This window comes from Stegodyphus dumicola, chromosome X1 (assembly GCF_044657685.1).
Source record: "Stegodyphus dumicola isolate Sdum_Otavi_A_Nest chromosome X1, ASM4465768v1".
Lineage (NCBI taxonomy): Eukaryota > Metazoa > Arthropoda > Arachnida > Araneae > Eresidae > Stegodyphus > Stegodyphus dumicola.
In genome coordinates this window covers 34,882,365-34,901,053 of record NC_140780.1, presented here as the reverse complement: position 1 = coordinate 34,901,053, position 18,689 = coordinate 34,882,365, and the positions used below count along the sequence as shown (strand labels likewise).

General features: G+C 33.0%; 1 protein-coding gene across 1 annotated transcript in view; it reads left to right on the top strand.

Moving 5' to 3' along the window:
* Positions 1-9,549: 9,549 nt before the first annotated feature.
* LOC118189710 (cuticlin-1-like) overlaps positions 9,550-18,689 on the top strand; it is a 128,557-nt gene continuing 119,417 nt past the window's right edge. Inside the window, exon 1 of the mRNA XM_035360369.2 lies at positions 9,550-9,754. The gene's annotated coding sequence lies outside the window, so the exon portion shown is untranslated. The remainder of the gene's footprint in view (positions 9,755-18,689) is intronic.

Genomic DNA, 18,689 nt, shown 5'->3' with positions numbered 1-18,689 from the left:
ACTGCAAAAACACTTTGTGAAAGAGATTCTAGACCTTTCAAGTGGAAAGCGCTTAGAAAAAGCGTCTTCAATTTATTCACTTAAATCCAGAATTAGATACCCATGATCTTCTGCGTTTAAAGGACAGACTTCAATTCTCAGATCTTGCTTTCGAAGGAAAACATCCATGGCTATTACCTTATAAAGATAGATACGGTAAACTAGTAATCTTAGAGTCTCATGCTAAATTGCTTCATGCTGGAGTTGAAGCTACCTCAGCAATTTTTTTTTTTGCATAATTTATGAATATTTGTTTCATTGAATTTCTATTTGAATATTAGAATTGATTTACTTTTCTTCTGGCAAATTGGTTATGACGAGGTGGTGTTTTTAATTTTCAGAGGTTCAAATAATTAAAAATAATTTCGGTGCCTCAGATAATTGGAAACGAACAGCAACATAACTGATTATGCAAGAAAAATATATACTATATCGATGTTAGATTCTCCCACCTCTTGAAAACGTTTGAATCTGACAGTGATAATATAGCTTTGTACTTACTGTACTTACTATTGTGCAATTTTTATATTTTTATATATTTTAACATATTGCTTTTCTAGCTCAATAGAGGTTAATTTAATGGTTTCCACAAACTTTACTTAATTATTTTAATAATTTGATTAAATTTTAACTTTTATTTCATTCTTTGCCTGTTTGATTTTAATTTATTTAAATAATTATTTATATCAACCTTAGCAGCAATTATGCAGGATATTGTTTTGAAAGGTACTGTTTACATCATTTTTTCAATTTTAATAGTGTATATATATATATATATATATGTTTTACACGCGATTTCTTAGAATTACTACAAAATTTATTTTGCAAATAAGAAGAATCATTCGTGCATAAAATTACAGTTGAAGAAAGCCACAGGAGGTTACAGAAAACTTGCAGCTTTTTTTTCCTCCCCGCCCTTCAGTGAAAGTTTACTCAACTACGATCCCTCTTTTTTTCTTTCACAACCAAAGCATGTAATTTCCTGAAAAAGATTGCTTAGCTTCGTGTTTCGCTTCCTAACCCAATAAGAAAAACCAAGTGAAAAAATAACCGCAGGATATAGCTGTCAAAAGTTGTGTAATTATTTAAAGTACGTGAGACATATCTAATACTCAGCAAATTTAAGTCTTGATCATACACAAAACCGTGCTTTTGAATGAGAAACAGGTATACATAACAGTGGGCGTCAAGTGTGTATGCTCTTAGAATATAAATGCATAAATTTCATTAGACTGGGTTTTAAAGCGCTATAATCACATTTGAAATAATTTGATGACGACATCGCATTACTAGAGTAAAACCTTTAACTAAAACCACCTTCTTAAGTGACCAGTATTTCTTACAAAAAAGGTCTTCCAACCTTGAGCTCTCAATTTTTCTCCAAATATGTATCTGAATCCATTCATGTAGAATACATAGCTGCAAAATGACGACCTGGTAGTATTCTATAAATAATCCGAAATATATATATATTAGAAGCTAAATTTTTGATTGGTTTGGTTTATTAATTAAAGCAAAGCCCTCGATGGCTAGCTACCTAAGAGGATGAATGCCTTCGTGGAAGATTTTCTAAGGGAAACTGGCTACTGTTCACGTTACATATGTGGAAAACCACGAAAACGCCTATGCAGCTAGCCGGTTCGCGGGACTCTAACCCCGCACCGAACTACCAGCGTTTGGCGACTTTACCGCTAGATGTGCATCGACAACGGCGAGTTTTCTGAAGAACTTCACTGCCGATAGAGAATTTTTTTACGAAACACTAAAGTTTCGTGAAATCTCCCAAGCAGCGCTCCATCGCCAAATATAGTTGATATGTATACAGTAAGACCCCGCTTAACGCGGGGGATACGTTCCATCGAAGTAGAGCGTAATGCGAAACAGCGCTAAGCGAGGCTATCTTAACATGTAAATGATGGGGTTAGGGGAAGACGGATAAAAAATGGTTAGGCATTAAATTTAATAATGTTTTTTTAATAAAAATAAAATCAAACATTTATTTCTTACAAAAATAAAAACAATATAAACGCATATACTTTTAAAAACAAATAAAATTCTCAGTCAGGTCATTCAGTCTATTCTGGGTTTCCAATTTTCTGCCTTTTTGTCAAGAAGGCGTTATGATAGATTGGCTTAATGGCATATTGCGTTCAATTTCGTCGTCAATCCATATAGACAGTCGTTTTTCCATTTCTTCTATAATGTTATTTCTAGAACGGGTAATTCTAGTTGCAGAGCTTGACGTAGTTGCAGTTGCCGATGACAGTATTTTTTCTTTGTTCTTAAGAATTGTCCTTATTGTTGAAGTTGCCAAAATCAATGCAGCACTAATTTGAGATTGACGTTCACCAGAATCTAATCTTCTAATCACTTGCATTTGAGTTTCCAGTGAAATGCTTTTTCTGGTTGCTTTCTTTTCTTGTTTTTTATTATCACCCATGATAAAAACTAAAGATCATAATATTTGTCACTGTATTAATCGCTATAGTATTATACAAATTTAAGCTTACAATAATGTCAATAAATGTTTAAAATGATAAAAATGCGTCCACAAAGCAAGAAACACAACTACACTGTTTCGGATATGTTATTTGGAAACCTAGCGCTGCGCACAATTTCGGAGAATCCCTGGGTTGAAATAAAAGAGCGCTAAACCGAAACAGCGCTAAACGAAACAGCGTTAAGCGGGGTCTTACTGTATTTTCAATTTACTATTCGCACTGATTAAGCAATCCATTTTTTATAATATTGTTTACTTCTAAATGAGGAAAATGTATTTTCCGTATTTTGTATATTTCTGTATTTCCAAATATCAGTGTTTTATCATAAGCTTTTAATCAATACTGCAATCTTGCACATATTTGAAATCTGGTGTGTGTGTGATTATGGCAAAGCCTCGAGGGCTATCTGCCTAAGAGGAGGGATGCCTTCGTGGAGGACTTTCTAAGGGAAACTGGCTCGTATACACGTTACACATAGGGAAAACCACGAAAACACCCATGCAGCCAGCCCGTTCGCGGGATTCGAACCTCGGACCGAACTACCAGTTTTCAGCGACTTTACCGCTCGGCCGCTGGTGGGCCTATTTGAAATCTGGAATATAACGGAGGGGGTTGATACAGTTGGTTCTATACCTTCAAAAAGAAAGGTATTCACAGCAAAATTTCTAAATGTGTAACAAATAGAAATAAAGAAAAAATAAATAAAGAAAAATTTTTAGACAGAAAAGACAATCTTTCTCTCAGGATTCACTGCGAAAAATATACGCAATAAAATTTTTATATTTTTTAAAATATTTGTTTGCCTAATGCAACTTTTCCAAGCAATAAAGAAATAAACTGTGTACAATTTCATTACTAAAAATTATTAATAGATATTTTATTTTACAACTAATCTGACAGATTCATTCCACCAATTTAGTGTCGCGTCAAGTCTTTTCTCTACACTATATGTGACTGTGAAACTCTTCGCGGCATCGACTGTGGATCATAGGAAGTACTACTGCTCTCCTATTGGCTGACATAAATCTTACGATTGGCAGTGAGACGCTGTGTGTCGCTCTGATATAATGAATCGTATTTCGACGTGGAGTCCAGGTTCTTGTTTGACACAATGTTAACAGTGTTTAGTTTTTATTTATAAATATGAACTGAAAGCTTTCCTTACGTCTACTCCTGCTAGTTCGCGTCATAAGTGCTTAAACAGTCCTAATTTGTTTTGTTATATATATGGCAGTTTTACTACTCCCAGTCAAAGGGCAGACATCAGTGCATTTATCAGGCAAGCCCATTTTCCCGATTTTAAAGTGAAAATTGAGGACAATCATAAGTCACTTGCTCCTCACAAAGTGTGCAGTGTGTCGAGTTTACGGATGTGGATGAAGGGAACACGTTCTAAATTTCCACTTGTATACCTATGATTTGGCGAGAGTCTAAAGATCTATCAAGTGATTATTATAATGTATAGTGAAAACGTCAGGATATAATAAGCAAAACAAATGTAAAATAGAGTACCTAGTTTACCATCAGCTTGTATGCTCAAAGCGTTACTCATCTGAAATCCCAGTGCCAGTTTTCGAAGAATTACTCTCTTTCGAAATACAGGAATACTATTCTGATAAATATCGAATTCACCCAACGATGAAGATTTTGAAATTGAAGAGCGGATGATTCCGTTCGTAAGCGATTTGACAAGCATGAATTGAATGATTTGGCACGAGATTTGGGACTTTCCAATAAAGCTTCAAAGCTGTTAGCATTAAGACTGCACGAGATAAACTCGCTTGAAAAAGGAACTAAGGTACCCTACTTTCGATCAAGGAAAAGTGCGTTTCTGCAATACTTTCGAAGTGATGTTAGATTTGTGTATTGCCATAACTTGCATGGTTTAATGGAAGAGTTGGGTATTTCAGCCTATAACGCAATTCAATGGCGATTGTTCATCGGTAGCTCAAAGCAGAGCTTGAAGTGTGTTTTCCTCTTTCCTCTACGCTTGTAGACACACACAAAAAAAAAAAAAAAAAAAAAAAAAAAAAAAATTATATTTCGATCTCTGCATATAAAACTGGGTCCCATGAAGCAATTTGTTAAAGTTTTGCCATCTGAAGGAGACTGTTTCAAGTCTCTCTTTTCGGCATTCTCTAACCTGTCATTTGAAAAGAAAAAGGGTGGTGTGTTTGATGGTTCATAGATTCGGCAGCTCCTTAAAGAACATTTCATAGGAACAATGAGAGAACTTCAAAAGAATGCTTGGTTGGCATTCAAAAACATTGTCAGAGACTTTCTTCTAAATACACGGGCACAGAATTACAGCGAAATTGTCCAACTTCTGGACTCTTGGAGAGCTTGAAAATGCTTGGTTGCAACATGAGCATCAAATTGCACTTTTTACGTAGCCATCATGATAACTTCCCGAAAAATCTTAGTCGAGTTTGTGATGAGCAGAGCGAGGGATTCCATCAAGATTTGAAGGGTACGGAAGCACGGTACCAAAGTAGATTGGATGGCTGACTATTGTTGGAGCATCAAATGAGAATGTCCACAGTTTAAACACTTCAGAAAAAGCCAAAGTGGAAATTTTTACCTTAATACGTATGTTTACCGTTTGGTAAAACAACTATTTTTGTACTATTTGTACGTACAAAACAGTAGTTACCACATTAACTACTGTCCCACCACATTAACAGTAGTTAATGTAGTGGGACCAAACCTGCACGACTAATGGTGAATATCTGGTTTCCTGCCTACTTCTACCTGTATCTACCGCGTGCCGCCCAGACGAGGTAGTGGTTAATGCGAAATCCTTTCGAGAGATTGGTGGCAGGCGAAGACAGGGAACAGACCCTCGGGCAGCCCCCAGGATATTCTCTCTCAGAATCAGAAATTGAGAAGGAAGCTTAACACTAAGGTAGGTACAGCAAATACTTCAACCACCTATGGAACTACAGAGTTGCTGACTTAGCTTCTACCAGTACCTACCGTCCTAATCACTATACCGTTAGGACGTACCGGTGAGCCCAGGTTCGAGTCCCAGATAAAGCACAGATGTTTGTAAGCTTAGTTTTGTAAGCTTTATAGAGTCACTGCGGTAGGGAACACTCAAAATGCAATACAAAAAATAGGGGTATAAGCGGGGGGGGAACTCTTGGCGGGACCGGGATATTGTTCTCCCTCAAAATTGGGCCGGAAGATTAACAGTTAGTTAGTTTCAGCAATACTTCAATCGGTGTCAGGCGAATGTCAATCGATCGTGGACGAAAATGTCGCGGAGAAAATAAGGCAAGGCGAAAACATTGTGGGAGAAAAAAAGGCAGAAGAAAACACTGCAGTTTATAAAACATCATGGTATAAAATATCGTCGAAAACAAAGCGGTTAAAAAAAATTGCAGTTTTAAAATGTCGTAAATGATGTAGTAAAAAAAAAAGCAAATATAAACCATCGTATGATGATAACATCGCAGACAAGTGTTTTTCAGGCTTTAAATGTAAATGCTCGTTCTCATAAGCATTTTTGTGTGGAAGTAGAAATAAGGAGTATTTTAACATTTATATTTCATATTTTTGGATTAGTTAATAATAATGTTTGCTAAAAAAAAGAAGTAAACTTGAGCATTCAAAAGCTGAAAATAAGCAGAAACTTAATGCTACGTAAAGCAATTAATTGAATTTAAAATTTATGTACTTAACTATTAAAAGTTATAAAATTTATGTACTTAACTATTAAAAGTTATAAAATTTATGTATTTAACTATTAAAAGTGATAAAATTTATGTACGTAACTATTAAAAGTAATAAAATTTATGTACTTAACTATTAAAAGTAATAAAATTTATGTACTTAACTATTAAAAGTAATAAAATTTATGTACTTAACTATTAAAAGTTATTATTTAATTAATGACTTTTATAAAGTTATAGTGGCAGATTTTCTTGAACATGTTATTTAAAACAACTAGAAAACTGGTGTCCATAACTGAACACTGCTAGTCACTGTTTAGTTAAATGAAAAGCTTTCTGTGACATAAAAAATGCCAGGTAAGAAATTTGCAATTTGATCTATTTTTAGTACATTTTAATTTGTATATCTGGAGTCGATTTTACTAGTTTAAGAGTAATGCATAGTGCTGGAAATATATTAAAGATTTAATAAAAATTAATCTGAAGGTTCAGTTTCATTTGACTAATATTAATATTCGTACAGAGAAATATTGGTAAATAGAGTTTTTAAAATCGGAATAAATTATTTAATTATTTTAAAATAACTTCGACTAAAAGAAAAAATGTCGTTAAATTAAATGTCAGATCGTGACTGAATCTCAAAACAGTTAGACTGAAGTGGCTGCTGTAGAAGGCTAGAAGTAATATGCAAACAGAAAAAGAGAGATGGATTGGATTGGATTATTTAATTATGGCAAAGCACACGAGGGCTATCTGCCTAAAGGGAGGGATGCCTTCGTGGAGGACTTTCTAAGGAAAACTGGCTCGTATACACGTTACACATGGGGAAAACCACGAAAACGCCCATGCAGCCAGCCCGTTCGCGGGATTCGAACCTCGGACCGAACTACCAGTGTTCAGCGTCTTTACCGCTCGGCCGCTGGTGGGCGAAAAAGCGATGAGTAATGGGAAAGTGACAGTTCTATGTCAGAAGGTGGTGGGTATGTGGTGCAAGCCCGCAGACAAAACGCGCAAAGGGAATGGACAGAAAACTCGTATTCGGCGTAGTTGCAGTACACTGACAAGGGTAAAGGCCGAGATAAACTCCGAATTAATAAAAGGTTATCTTCTAGGGTCATTAAGTTATTCTGATGCTGGAGACGTGAAAAATGAGCAATGCCCTTGCCGGGACTCGAACCTGGACCTCTCGAATACTAGCCGATAGTGCTATCGTTACACCACGAGGGCATGCAAAAAGCAGGGAGAAAATACTTTATAAATTTTTCATTGATTTTCCTTGAAACTGACTTTCTAGTTTCTGTATAGTCTCTTAACTTAGCCTTATTCTTGTAATGTCACCCCTTCTGATTGCTTCTATTACTTTGATATATAAACAAAGGGGAATTTCTTCATTGCAGATAGTCTACATCTCAACTAATTAAAAATAAGATTAAAAACATAGTTTCTTGCAACTTAAAATTTTTATTCTCGACTCAACTGTGTGTTATTTTCTTAAAACACAAACTTTTAATATGTGGTCCAGAACAGAAAATTCGTAAATTAAGTCGTCTGGAGCGTCTTCTTACTAAAGTTTCAACTGTGGTACAGCTTTACTGTGATTTTTTACTAATGAGTGATACTGGCCATAGATTCCTGAGTAGTTGTAAGATGCGGAAATAGAACAGCAGACAATCAAAGTTAATTTGAATACAGGGATATAAACAGGGGCGTAGCTAGGGTGGGCCAAGGGGGGACATCTGTCCCCGGGCGCAGTATCCAGAGGGCGCCCGTTTGATGTTATGAGATTTTAGAATGAAATATTTCCCATTCTCGGCACATAAAAGGGGGCACAAAATCTTCAGCTGCCCCCGGGCGCTGAAAACCCTAGCTACGGCTCTGGATGTAAATGTTAATAAAATAATGGTAAAAAATTCGGTTCAAATAACCTTCTTTATTTTCAAAATTATTTGTGTCATCTCACAAAATAAAATTTCCTTTACTTGACGAAATTTAAATGCTAGTTGGAGTACAACCGTGGCTAAATGGATAAAGGCCGCTGAACTCTGCTAGTTCTTCGCGGTGGTTGCCTGGATTTTCAGGATTTTCTTTTTGTATAACTAGATACGAGCCCCCGTTTTCCTTAGAAAGTCTCCTCCTCCTATTCACATGCTTTGTCATAATTAACTAACTAAGCAATGAACCAAAATGCTAGTTTGTTAAATAAAATTGGGAAAGCTAAAATTATTTTTGTAGAATTAACTTTAAGGTATTTTGTTGAACTCTCTCAAGATCTGTTTTAAATATCACGCAGGTATGATTATTATATATTATGTTAATTGCTAAATATATTCATACCTTCTAACAATCGAAACTACTTCAATGCTATTGAATCTCATGCCTCTTATGCATGCGTAAAAATATATTTTTGAAAAAGGTATTTTTTTACTACTTACAGACTCATGTTACTCATTTAAGTTAGTGTCTGAGATTAACATCTCCTTACATAGTGCTAAATGCAAAGAGGTCGAAAATATGATGCAATATTTGCTAATGCAACCATCTTGCTATTCTTCCAAGTACTAACAATTGTTATTGCCACAATTAAGAGTAATAGTGATGATTATTAAATACTTTACCGCTCAGTGTGATCTCCGCGGATCATAAATTCTGCTGACAGATGCCTGTCTAAATTCTAAAAATGTTAACTGCCCAGTGTCTTCCCTAAATTCTAAAAAATTTGCAATTGATAAATTTTTCTGCTCAGTGCTTCCTAAAATTTGAAACATTTTGCCGACCGGCTGTGAAGACGGCCCTGGTTAAAAAATAACTCAAATAGAGAGCATTTATAAAAATTAAGCCAGATTAGGTTTTCCTATTCTGAGCACCAGTTATAGATAAGTTGTGTTAATGACCCTTTGCAAATGACTGGTTTTGGATTAAGTTATTATTTTCTCTTATAGAGGAGGGGGAAAAATCATCATATGCTTTTTAATGATGTATGACCTTTTATTACTTAAAACCAATCTAGTTTCTTTTCAATCGCAACAAAGAATTCAAAATTTTTGCATCGATTTGAAATATAACATAATTTATGTAAGGCTAACACCCGATTTTCATTTGTTATCGTGAGTATGTTAACCTGTTAGAAATTTCTTTGATTCAGGAGGTTGTTTGACTGAACCTCATGAAAGGTAAGTTATATTTTGAGGTATGAAATCGCTTCGAACGGATTGGATGAACAATACAGCAAATCGATCAGCAATAAAATAAAGAAAACAACGGCGTGGGACCGTATACGTCCCACATAGTCACGTGGGATGCATAAAACCAGAACGACCATCACGGAGGTCACAAGCGAGTCTCCAGAACGAGTTTTGGTAGCAACACGAGAGCAGAACGAGAGAGAGACTGAACCTGCTTCCAACTGGCTCAACCACGATCACAAGTAGATAAGTGAAGCAACGAGCCAAATCAGGACACTATAGCGGCAAGAGCTTAACGCAACACTCTCCTCTCTTGTCTCTATATTATTGTCTCTATATTGTCTGTGCCTTTTCCTAGGTAAGTAATTTTCTTATTTTGTAGTTTTATAGAAATCATAAATTTGGACTTTCGTTTAATAAATTCCTGTTTGAATTGAGATAAAAGTTTATTTTGGGACTCAGTTTCTTTTAAAATGAATGTTGAATGTTAAGCAGTTAGTTGAAAGTTTGACAGAATCGTTGGTTAACTAATATATAAAAATAAGCTGCGTAACAAATGATTTTTAAATTATCATAACACATGTGTAATTGAAATGTTCAATTTTGATTCAAAAAAATTTTTTTCCCCAAAAATTCAGTGAATTTTTTTTTTTTTTAATTTTGTCATGAGCTGCTCATTATATTGCAATAGCAACACTTGTTGACTTAATGGAGATCGAATTAGAAGCTGCCTTATTTAATTTGTGTTCCTTGAACGTACAGTTTTAAAAATGGAAACTCTTCGAAAATTCTGGGCAACTACTTGAGGCTCTATGCTTGCTGGTGCAAGTAAATTTTATTCGAAGTCAAACGAAAAAATATTTGTTATCTTAAAAAGCATGATTAGAGTTGCGATATTTTCTTATAAACAATACTGAAAAATTTTGTTTACAGTTTTTTTTAAATGGAAAATTTTTAACAAATTTTATAACAAAAGTAAAAAGAAAACCATTTGCTTTTAAATTTTAAATGTTTTCCCTGTTATAAATTTCTGATTGAAACTTCGCTATAATATCAATAAAATATCATCTGAAACCAAATTAAGTTTATAAATAAATCTTTCCTTTCTTACTCCAATTGAGCAACTCTAAAAATATATTCTTTTTGTTTAGATAGCTTTCGAATACTTCTCAAAGGCTAAAATTCTGTTTAAATCAGCTCCACAGCTATGTTCTAAAAAACAGTTAGCATGTTTTGGGTAACAATGATACTCCGAAAGTGCTGCTACACTATAATCAACTACCATACTACTAATTGCACTATAATTACGTAATTGCTGTAAAAACTCTCTTCCTTAAACTTTGCCCAACCCATGTGCAGGTATCATTTATATTTAAAAAAGGTTGCGAATAAAATCTTCTCCACTTCCTGCTTCTTTCCCGGCCGTTAATTTGAGGGGAGGGAATAAGTTACGAAAGGTCTACACGTAAACTTCATTCTTATTTTTAATTTCTAGTATATTTGTAAGCATGTTTTGTGCGAGAAAAAATTTGAAGTTAGACTAAATCGTTGTATTACTGGTATGTTGTATAATAAGTTGAAAGATTAGTTCAGTTAAATGGTAATTTTACAAATATTTGAAGTTTCATAGGTACACTTAAAATACCATTACCTTAGGATTGTCTTTTTTTTTTTTTTTTTAATACCAAATACTTCTTCTCGGACTTGAATTTTTTTTTAAATTAAATTTACTTTATGTGATATTCAGGAAATATATTTGACAAGAAGCTTCTTGTCTGGTTTTAAGTCATGAAACTTTAAAATCATACTTTCATAGCTGTTAAGGAAACCGTATAATCTAACGTATTTTTCCCATTTATTAAAACGTATTTTTCCCGTATTTACTTAAAGTAATAAAAATCATGCTAATTATTAATAAAATGTGAAAAATTTATATATATTTAGGTATAAAAGCCTAATTATGTAGGTATCAACCTAATTCGTGCAATATTTTTCTTGAGTTCAGGATGTGTTAAAAATTTATTGCACTAAATAGCATGCAAGCTTTCAACGAGGTTTGAGATCACCTAGAATTTCATATTTTTGCAGGATAAAGAATTTCATTATTTACCTATTTATTTATTTTTGACAAGTATTTCAAAAATAAGAATAAGACAAATAAAAGTTTAAATTATTGGTAAGTGGTACTCAGATAAGCATTTTCTGGAGAAAAATTATTAATGTTCAATTTTGAATTTTCTATTGTAGGTAGAATAAACTTGTATTTTTTCAGCAACGATTTAATAAACGCGCCTGACATTTAAAAGTACCCCTGAGGTGTCGTTAAAATACTAACACATCTAATTTTAAGGCTCTGTGATTGATTTTACGCACATTTTTCCTCTTTTAATTAATTTGCTTTTCATTTACAGAAACTGTACTATTACATTTCAGAAAGTATTTACTATATATGTATTTTAAATTTATAATATTTATGTCTTTTAAATTTTTAATCGTTTATAAATCAACTTATACTTAATATGCTTCCATAGATTATATTTCTCCAATCAATTACATGCCAGATCTTATGGAAGAAACCTCTGAATAATCCTCTAAGAACAATGTCTGATGTAAATTTCATATGAAATAATCTATTTTAGTATAAAGCATGCATCACATTTTAAGCAATTGCTGAGGTTACAGTTTATAGAAATTACGTTTAATTATAATTTCAGCTTTTCGAGCTTCTCTTTCGGTTTTCTAAAATGTTATATTTTTTAATATTGTAATGAACCAAAGACAAAATTTGTTTAGTCAATAGTGACTTCGTAAACTGCTTTGAAAAGAACTAGATAAAATATGAAATATTACCGTATGATATCAATTTATATATTATTTTGTGTGATATCACACAAATAGTATCACACAAGTTTATGTGATAGCGTATAATTTAATATTATTTATGTATTATTTTAATCCTTATCATTCATTAATTTTGCTTTTAAACATCAAAAATGGTTTTATGAATTATGTATAATTATAGCGATGGTAGACTGTTGTGAAAGTAATAATTGATGTTTCATGTAATATTTGTGTTAGCATAGCTTGCACTTTTATTTAGCCTTCACTGCAAAACTTGTAGTATATTTTCGGTGCCGCTATTAGGAGTTTTAGGTATATGAAATAAAATTGCAGAAAAATAAGATTCAGAATAAAGCAATTACCAGTATAATATGAATTTTTTTCAAGAAAGTTGCACATTTCCAAAAGGGGGATTTATTTTAACTTGAAAAATGCCTTGTTCTTTCCAAATCTGGTATCAGATGTACATTTCAGTGCGTTGGAATTAGAACTTTTACATTATAAACAGAGCATGCATCAATAAATTTCAGTTTCAAAATGTTCATGTTCGAGGTATGAAATGAGCACCTATTATCCTAATAGTATCCTATAGTTGTACCTAGTAGTATCCTATAGTTGTACCTAGTAGTATCCTATAGTTGTATTCCTTTAGCACAAATCAACACCACTGTAAAAAAAGTGAACCTTTAACTCAAACCGACCTGATCCCATCCCAACAAAAATCACGCAGAAGCCTGATTTAACAGATTTAAACGTCAATAGTGTTGTTACAGGAAGTTGAAAGCCGCCTTTTAAGACAATTGTGTAGCACAAAGACAAATGACAATTGCGTTACACGGAGTCATCAGCTGATAGAACTGAGCGAAATCCACGAACATTCTCTAGCAAACTAGCATGAAGATTGAGCTTCAGGATAGGAATATGTAATAGCAAAAGGAACTCATGTCATTGATAATGTGGCGGATTCAATGTATCTATAAGCGTTTTATTCCAAAGAAAAATGCCAGATTTGATATTTTTAGGCGAAATTGATGCTTGTAACATCTATTAGTTCTTTGATAATAGTGTCAAGAGCTAACCTTTGTTTCATAAAAATTATTATAAATTTAAGCCATAGAAGCTTAATTAATAAGTCGAAATTAAAATACGCATTTAATCAATTGCTACAAATACCATTAATTTGTTTTACTGCATTTTTATTTACAATACATTTATTAAACATGTAAGAATTACGTGTTATTAAAGAAGATCAACTTTCTTTAATGCATGTCATATTTGGAAAGGTCTAAAGAATTCAAATTTTTCTCTTGAAATAATTAATAAACCTGAAATGTCCTTCAATCTGGTGATCTGTATGTATGTATATGTATTGTATATATAAATAAATAAATATGTATGTATGTATGCATATATGTGTGTGTGAAAGAAAACTAGGCCATCGTACAAAAATTTAAAGAAAAATGCGACTTTTAACGCGTGTTTTCATTAATTTTCGAAAGCGTCACACACTTAAAAGTCGTGCTGAAAATGGAGCAGTAGCACTGATTAATTGTTAAACAATTTAATTAATTGTTTCTAGCTTATTATTTCATGTTTTTCTTCCATATTAAATCTTTGCCATATAATTACATTGTATACTGTTAATAGCTTTGTCATATTTTTAATAATTCTGTAGTCATTGTATCCCATGGAAATACTTTTAATAGAATGAATCTGTAAATGATAATGTCATTCATACATCTACTGAAAATAAATTAAAGCACAATTAAATTAGATTTCTGCAGCGAATAGGAACATAAATCTCAATAATTTCTCACTTAAAAAAGAAAGAAAATTATCTTCTTTTTCTATCAATGAAAATCGTGCCATGGCTTGGAAATTTAAAACTAAAACTTAAATAAAAAATAATAATAATAACGAGTGAGAAGCTGTTTATGTACTTCAGGTGAGAGATACATGCAGTGGAGCAGCGAGCATAACTGGCGCCCGGGGCAAAATACCTTTTTGGCGCCCCCCCCCAAAACCTTTACAGTAATATGATGTATAGAATATATAAGTAATAAGAAAATAATGCAAATAATAATAAAATGCTGAATCTGCCGTAAAATACTCTAAAATATATTAAGGATAGTCATTACCTAACTACACTAGCATTGAATTCGGAAATGTATCTGTGCCGGCGGAATAATCAGACATACGATGATCTAGAGTTAGTTAAAAAGGTATTATTTATTTTACATATTTATATAATTGTTTTTAAAAAAGTACAATTTTTAAACAATTAAAAATTTAATATATATTAGATAAGTACATTTATTTATTAATAATAATATAATATTATAATACATTAATACAATTACTATGTACACATTTTTCTTGCCTTGGATGAAGCAAATTTATCAATTACTTCATTTCAAGTCGATCATTTCAAATTTTTTTCTTTCCTAATTTAAATGCTAGATGACTTAGGGGATCTTGTCCCGTCGTTGATTGTAAATATGTCAAAATTTATTTTAATTTGCTGAACGAACGTTCATAGTTAGTATTTGATAAGGAAATAGTAAGGAGTATTTGAAGTGCGACTGTTAGGTTTGGAAAAACATTTTCTCCATAGATCTGTAACGGAGTTTGAGATTCAGTTTCTTTTCTACTGCGGAGTAACATCTTGCAGTCACATTCACTGCTGAAAACAATTAGGGGATATTATGAGTTCGGTATGAAATAACCATATAATAGACAACCTTTTCAACTAAAGGAAATAGAAGAGATTCTAACGGAAAATTATGATGTTTACAAAGTTCGAAATATGCAAATTTAGTCTGCGACGTCGAAAACTAAGCTTTTCAGATAAGGAGTAAGGAGCAACCTGCAGCATTCCTTTTATAGTAGGAAACTAAAAACAATTGACATGCGTTTACTGCTTTGTAGCAGCGAATATACGATGTCTCAGCAAAATGACTTAGTTGAATCTGTAGTTAGTTGAAACTGTAGTTAGTTGAATCTGCAGTTATTTGAATCTGTAGCCAGGAAGGCCATCAGTCGTTTACGGGAGAGTCAAACGCAATCCATAGTAGCGGAAGCTTAGGAGTTTCCTAAAATGCCGATTTCCAGACTATGAAATCGGTTTTAGGAAAATGGATATGTTCGAGAAATTCGGAACAAAGTCGTGTTATCGTTTTAAAATAAAAAGTGGGAACTATACGTGTATTTCGTTTTAAAAAATAAAAATACATCTCTAGTTTAGAGAAATAAAGTGGTCAGAAAGAACGTTTTGTATGAGGAGATATTTGGTTGATGTACTGTAAACATTTTATTATACATTTTATCAGACAAGTCAAGAAAATAATTAATTATATTACAATAATTATTAATTTCAAATATATTTTCTAGAAAATGATCAAAACAAAAACTGAAATTTTCGGAAAAATCTTGTTTGGAGACCATTTGGCGCCCCTCTGCGAGCGGCGCCCGAGGCATCATACACCCCTTTGCCCCCCCCCCTCGCTAGGCCACTGGATAAATGTGCCTGATGTTTTCCTCTGATAGGTAGCTTCATTATGTTAGAAAAAATAATTATCAGTCGCTTCGTTTTTCGCTTGACTGTATCAGGTTTAGATACACACCGATACTAAAGTGGAGTTTATTAATAACTGAATTGAAAAAAACTGAAGTGGAATGAGACTGAAATATAATGAACTTATTTTGCAATCATGTACGACAGACACATTCCATTGCGAATCCATGATGCCAAGGACGAAAATGTTCAACTGAATGTTAATAACTATAAATAGTGTTATGACGCAAGAGTTTGGAAAAGAAAAACTACCATTCCATTCTCATTGTGGCAAGATTTTATGCAACGTTCACCGCTACTTCACAGTTTCGTATTTCAGGGCCTCTAGGAACTGTATAGTATTCTTAGAAAAATACAAATATTGAGAGTGTTCCTATTAAACTTTTGAAACTTAAAACATGTTTGGAATGTTCTGAAAGTATCTTAAAATATAAGATCTCTATTTGACAGAATCTTAAAATTAATAAACAGCATTCCTTTCCTAACTAATAAGCCAACAAAATTCATTTATGTGCACTTTGATAAGAAATGTTCTCTGACTGAGGCAGATTGTACACTCGCAAACACGAACATAGCGTTTACTCGGTGAACTGCAGTAGGTATGCAAAACTTTTCGAAATTTTTATCTATTATCAACATACAGGAAGTTAGTTGGACAAAATTTTTCATTACCTTAATTATTTAGTAACTTAAACACTGAAGTTGAGCTTCTATTATTTTCTTTTTTAACATTCTGTGCACGTGACTTCCAAATAAGCAAGCTTCGATTATTACTGTTAAGTCAGTTATTTCTCTTCCCCGTTTTGAGCTCAGGAACTTTCAAACAGGAAGTGAGTTTTGGTCTATTGCTTTTGACCTTTGGATTGTCAAAAAAGCCACTTCTTGTGCTCATATCAAGAAATGCCGCGAACATGATCGTTTAGTTTTTCTTTAAAAAACAGGAAAAACTGAAAGCATTCATTACTATTCTGAAAAACTGCAACCAAAGCAGCGAAATTCTTTTTGGATTTTTTTTCTTTACATAATTTGTGCTCCCGAAATAATATTTTTTACATAAAAAATAAAACTAGTAGGGAGAGGGAAGCCACACTATCAAAGTACGATAAAAAAATGCAAACTTAATGCGCGTTTACATTGATATGTAAGTTTTTTTCCGCTGATGATCAAGTTCACTCTTGGAGCACATTTCGGTGAATGCACCGTTAACGGTATATAAAGATGGTAGCTGAACCGAATCACAAACAGATTAAAATTTGCATTACTTTTCCCTCGAGTTTTTTTTTTTTTCTTTTTATGTTTTTCATTTAAAATCTTTTTTCTTCCCCTATTTATTTTCTTATTTATTTTTATTTTCCATTAAGAACAGCATGAGAAATCAGAGAAACCTTAAATAATGGTTTCTATAGTTATTACTTTTAATTTCTGTAATTATTCGTGGTTCTGTAATTATCATATTTTATATATCTTTCGAAAACACATTTATACAAGGATGTCTTTTTTCAATTGCTACCGTGGTATACAAGTTCTATAAGAACTTTATTCATGTGCGTCGAGTTCGGAAAATGTGTGAAGAAAGTAAGCATTGTTTTAAAATTTATTTTTCCTTCGCTAAGTTTGCTTATTAATGCATTGTAGAAAGTGACGATTTTAGGCGATTAAAACATTCAGTTTCAGAAGCAAAATGTGGGAATAATAATATATACACACATATATGTTATTGAAATATTAATTAATAACACATAATTTAATTAAATAATATATATATATATATATATTAATTAAATAACTGATACCTTTTCCTACAAATAAAATTACTATCAGGATACGCTATGTTATTAACGTGAATGCTGTGTGAACGGTTATGCTTACCTGCTAGATATTCGGGAGCTATTGGGCGTTATTATAGGCAATAAGTACAAGCACAAATTTGCAAGTAATAAGCTAAATAATAGAAACTCTTTCATCTGCACTGACCTCTTTATTTAGTTGTTCTACCATCAGCCCTCGGAGTAGCAGTAATTGGGTATGGAGCACCTGTACAAAACTTTCGTACACAAGGTGAAAATACATTTCTTTCACAAAATATCAATTACCGTGGTATTAGTTGCTGCTGATGAAGTGTCTATACAAATTCTATAATATTAGGAATGAGAAATCAAAGTAGCTGATTTGCCTCATCTTTGCGTCATCAAACCAGCTTGAGATATATTTTATTGTATGTCAAATAAGATTTATCTTATAAAGCTAGGATCTGCATTAGGAAATTTTTGAATATACATGTTCCTGAGGCATTCAGAAAAACAAAAATTCTAAATGCACCACATCACAGAAGGCTACATCATCAAAAACCTGCTTTAATATTTACAGCTGAAATCATGCAGTTCAGTACGATATATCATCTGCTGGATACCTTCTGTAGCGGGGAAACCAGGAAATGACTATTTGCCGAAACAAAATGAAGTTTCCGATTGCTAAGGCCTTAAATTAGAATGCTGCCTTATAAAGTATTTTTCCCGCCTTCCTAGCGTGCCTTCGTGGTGTAGTGGTTCTGAAGGCTGGTCCGGTATTCCTGAGGTCCGTAATTCGATTCCCGGCGAAGGCGTTTGCTAATTTTTCAATCTCTCCTGCTTCCAAAAAATACCTAATGTCTCTACAGCCTGTTTCCTGAAATTCCTGACGAATAGGTCTGCTTTTATAAAACATCTCGTCTGATACTGATTTCGGCTAGTATCTGTTTTGCCACACTTTTACTTTCTTCAATGAAGACTCCATATCACTGTTCCTGTTTCCGCTTTAGTTCCCATATTTAGAAGCAAAACACTTCCCCACCCGATAGGTGCCTATTATTTTATATGGAATTGGCTCTTTCATACCCAGA